Source organism: Pygocentrus nattereri, chromosome 2 (genome assembly GCF_015220715.1).
Source record: "Pygocentrus nattereri isolate fPygNat1 chromosome 2, fPygNat1.pri, whole genome shotgun sequence".
Classification (NCBI taxonomy): Eukaryota; Metazoa; Chordata; class Actinopteri; order Characiformes; family Serrasalmidae; genus Pygocentrus; species Pygocentrus nattereri.
In genome coordinates this window covers 18,522,416-18,526,971 of record NC_051212.1, presented here as the reverse complement: position 1 = coordinate 18,526,971, position 4,556 = coordinate 18,522,416, and the positions used below count along the sequence as shown (strand labels likewise).

The following is a 4,556-nucleotide window of genomic DNA, read 5'->3' as shown; positions in this document are numbered from 1 at the left end:
GGTCCTGTACAGGCGCGGGCTCACCAGGCACCCTCGCTGCCCCAGACCCGCATGTGCTAAAGACGAGAGTCTACGGCACGTGTTTTGGGAATGCGGGTATGCGAGGGCGACTTGGAGTAAGGTGAACGGCCTGTGCAGGGCCTTAGACCCGCAGTTTGTATTGACCTATGAAAAGGTCATGAGGGGGTGGTCCCACGACACCAGGTTTCCCTTCTTGTCCCGGATGTGGTTGCTGGTCAGCGTGACGAAGCGCGAGCTTTGGAACGCTCGGACCAGCCTCATCCAAAAGGGGACAATCCTGGATATAGTGGGAATCTACAAAAAGATCTGTGCAGACCTGCGTTTCCGGATGGAGCATGACGTCATCCGGTGGGGGTATCATGCAGCGAAGGAAAGGTGGAGGGACCTTTTTGAGCTGTAAGACCCCCTAGACAGAGTTTTTTGACGCGGCTCCATCCAGGGGTTCCGTGAACCCCTTTTTTGAATTTTAATATTTTATGGTAATTTCTGTCATTTTTATATAAGGGGTTTTAAACCTTTTTTAGCCCAAGCACAGCTTAGAATTTAGGACAGGTTTTAACTTAGTTCTTTTAATTTTTTTTTTTTTTTTTTTTTTTTTTTCCAACTATCAGCATTATTATTATCATTATCTTCCTTTTTTTTTTATTGATTTATTGATTTATTTATTTATTTTTTAAAGCGGAAAAAAAAAACAAGCAATTTTTCCTTTATTTATTTGTTTTGAATTTAGTCCTTTGTTTTTTCCATTTGACTGGTCTTAGAGGAGTGATTTTTAGACTATTTTATTTTATTTTATTCAAAATTTGCGTGGTTTTAAATGGTTTTAAATGTTTTTTCTTTTTAAAAATGTTTGTTTTTAAAATTAAAATAAAATTGTTTTAAACCTGGAGATGATGAAAAGGTATGCGTCACAGCAAAATTGTAAATCCTTTTTCTGATCCAGACGAGAAAAAAAAAAAAAAAAAAAAAAAAAAAAAAAAAAAAAATCTGTTCTTATCAGTTTAATATCTGATACGTCCCCTACCCGGGGACCATATATTAAATTGATTTTTGGAGCAGGGAGATGGAATAGGGGCTTGCTCCGTCCACTCCACGCATCGACCCGGTATTGCAGTACCTCCGGGAGCGGTGCACCCCCTTTTGGCTGGTCTAAAAGAAGAGAAAGTAGGTGGAGAGCTGGGACGTGTAGAGCTCACGGCGCCTCTTGTGGTGTAAGGTGTGATCGAGGCTGCGTTGAATCTGCTGACGCGAACCAAGAAGCCACCTTTCCCTGTTCTTTGAACAAACACCAGGCTTTTTAAGTCTTTTGCTGTAAATGTTGTGCTTATAAACGAGGATTTTCTCCCCCAAAAACGCGGAAACGAAACCAGTTTTTCGGCCTGCTCTCATCGGCTTTATTCTCCAAACAGGTGTTGAGCTGTTACTGAAACAGTCTGCACTGCAGTGGGTTTTACCTGTAGCCGCACAACAGCTACAACAGCGGCTCCATCAGAGGTTTAGGTTTAGGAGGACCCTGGCCTCTTCCTATTTCCCCCGTTATATCAAATACATGACTGCAGAACGCCCGGTGTCCGCGAGCTCCTGAGGCGTCAGTATAAACTCATATAACTCGAGTTCAAAAGCTGTTAAAATATGTGTTAAAATGTTTCATGCTGTTCTTTTACATTAAAAATGTTTAGGAATTTATAAACGGACCTCGCTGGAACTTTTGTTCGGCTGGTGCAGCTGGCTGCTCTTCTGTGGTGAACAGAGCTGGCAGCAAAGCTGATGTTTACCAGCTACTCTCTCCTGGTTATCAGTGCCGTTTACTATTGAGAAATTGGCATTAGATTAACGCCTTTATGTTTATTGAATAGTGGATGTAAAATCGTGCACCTCTTAAAACGGAGGCTGTCAGTACCGACAGGCTGGTCAGTGTGTCTGTTGTGTTTTCTGAAGTGTCTGAGTCTGTGTTGAATCTGCTGATGCAAATAAAAAGGGAGTGAAGCCTCAGTTCTCTGAACAAACACGTGGTTTTCCTGGGTCTTTTGTAAATGTTGTCCATATAAAGAATGTATGAAAAAAACTACTGTTCCTTGGCTTTTGGCAGGAAGAGTAAATGTGCTTATAAACAAGGAGTTTTTTTTATTACTTGGGGAAATGCGCACACTCTCTCGATGCAGAATATCATTTCAACATTGAGTGTGTTTACGTGCACTTAATAATCCGACAACTTCAGAAAAGATTTTGTCAGTAATTCGATTAACATGTTTACCCGCACTTAACTAATCAGATACGGGGGAAACACTTGGTTTACGTCAGTCGGGCAGTAATCAGATTTATGCTCTGTAACCCAGCAATAGAAGACATGACAAACCATTTAAACTCAAACTTCATGCTGCGACCTTCTTTATTTTTTTAACACAGTGCCACAGTACTTGAAAATACACAATATTTCCAAAAGTATTCACTCGTCTGCCTTCACATCCATATAAACTTGAGTGACATCCCATTCTTAATCCATAGGATTTCATATGATGTTGTCCCACCCTTTGCAGTTACAACAGAATCAACTCTTCTAGGAAGGCTTTCCGCAAGGGTTAGGAGTGTGTTTATGGGAATTTTTGACCATTCTTCCAGAAGCGCATTTGTGAAGTTAGACACTGATGTTGGATGAGAAGGCCTGGCTCGCAGTCTTCGCTCTAATTCATCTCAAAGGTGTTCTGTTGGGTTGAGGTCAGGACTTTGTGCAGGCCAGTCAAGGTCTTCCACACCAAACTCGCTCATCCATGCCTTTATAGAGCTTGCTTTGTGCACTGGTGCACAGTCATGTTGGAACAGGGAGGCACCATCCCCAAACTGTTCCCACAAGGTCGGGAGCATGAAATTGTCCAAAAATCTCTTGGTCTGCTGAAACATTATGAGTTCCTTTCACTGAAACTAAGGGGCTGAGCCCAACTCCTGAAAAAAAAAACCTTTTTACACCTTTACACCACTGCATTCATCGCTTTGCATTGCGCTTGGTGATGTAAGGCTTGGATGCAGCTGCTGGCCAATGGAGACCCATTGAAGGTCTCTATGCTGTTCTTGAGCTAACCTGAAGGCCACATGAAGCTTGGAGGTCTGTAGCGATGGACTCTGCAGAAAGTGGGCGACCTCTGCGCACTATGTACCTCAGCATCTGCTGACCCCGCTCTGTCATTTTACATGGCCGACCACTTTGTGGCCGAGTTCCTGTCATTCCCAGTTGCTTCCACTTTGTTATAATACCACTGACAGTTGACTGTGGAATATTTAGTAGCAAGGACATTTCATGACTGGACTTGTTGTTACAGGTGGCATCCTATCACGGTACCACACTGGAATTCACTGAGCTCCTGAGAGCGACCCATTCTTTCACTAATGTTTGTAGAAGCAGTCTGCAGGCCTAGGTGCTTGGTTTTATACACCTGTGGCCATGGAAGTGATTGGAACACCTGAATTCAATGATTTGGATGGGTGACTGAATACTTTTGGCAATATAGCGTATGACCATAGGTCCGCTAGAAGATAAGGAAAATTTAAATCCTTGATTTTGTCAAGAATGCAGTCAGTTTCAGCGTTGCCCCAAAAGTGTTTTGCTGCCATGTGTGCATTTTTGCACACATGCAGACTGAGAAATCTGAATTTACATGCACTGAGAAGTCTGATTACTGAGCTAAAAATTCAGCCCTCTTTACTGGATTTCTACATCTTAATCCAATCTAAGAAATCAGAATATGTTGTGTACATTATCATTTGAATACTCAGATAAACCTCCCTTACTGTATTACAGGATGGCTCCTTCTCTAGCATAATGCTGTTAATATAGCACAATCTATAGCGTTACGTTAATATTTCTACAAATGTTCATATTCTGTAATATTCTGTATATAATAGCTATTTACTCTACTCAAACCTAAATGGCTATAGAAGTTAATTTCTGCACTTGTACAGATATTCACATATCCCTTTAGCTCCTTTCACACTGGCTCTTTATTACTCTTTTTTTATTGCATTTCCCTCTTATTTAAATACTTGTTAAGAGTCTGTGTGCTTGTCTGGTCTGTTCAGTGTGCTTACATGTCATACATGTGTGACTCACCAAGACGTGTTTTTATAACATACTTGGCGAAATAAAGTGATTCTGATTGTTAAAGGTAACTCATGAAGAGATTATATTACTGTATTAAAATGAGTAATTTTATTTTTTTCTTATTCATTTTATTTTATTTAATTTTTATGACGCTGCAAATGAAACTGGATATCACTCAATAAAACCGTTAGACGTTGTTATCTGTGTGTTGTTCCCGACCTCACAAACCGAGGCTGTCAGTACAGACAGGCTGGTCAGAGGAGAAGCGGAACGCTGCAGACCGGAGCCCTAAAGGGGAGGGAACTGGGGGCGGGAGTCTGTCAATCAGTTTTTGCATCAACCAATGTAATAACTACTCTCGGCCGTCGATCACATTTAGCATCGGCCAACCGCAGATTAGATGGGGCTGTCCGTCATTTTCTGCAATAGCCAATCTGAGGGT

At 41.5% G+C, this 4,556-nt stretch overlaps 1 pseudogene; it reads left to right on the top strand.

Moving 5' to 3' along the window:
• The first annotated feature begins 946 nt into the window (after positions 1–946).
• LOC119262718 lies at positions 947–1,160 on the top strand (annotated as a pseudogene).
• The last annotated feature ends 3,396 nt before the right edge of the window (positions 1,161–4,556 follow it).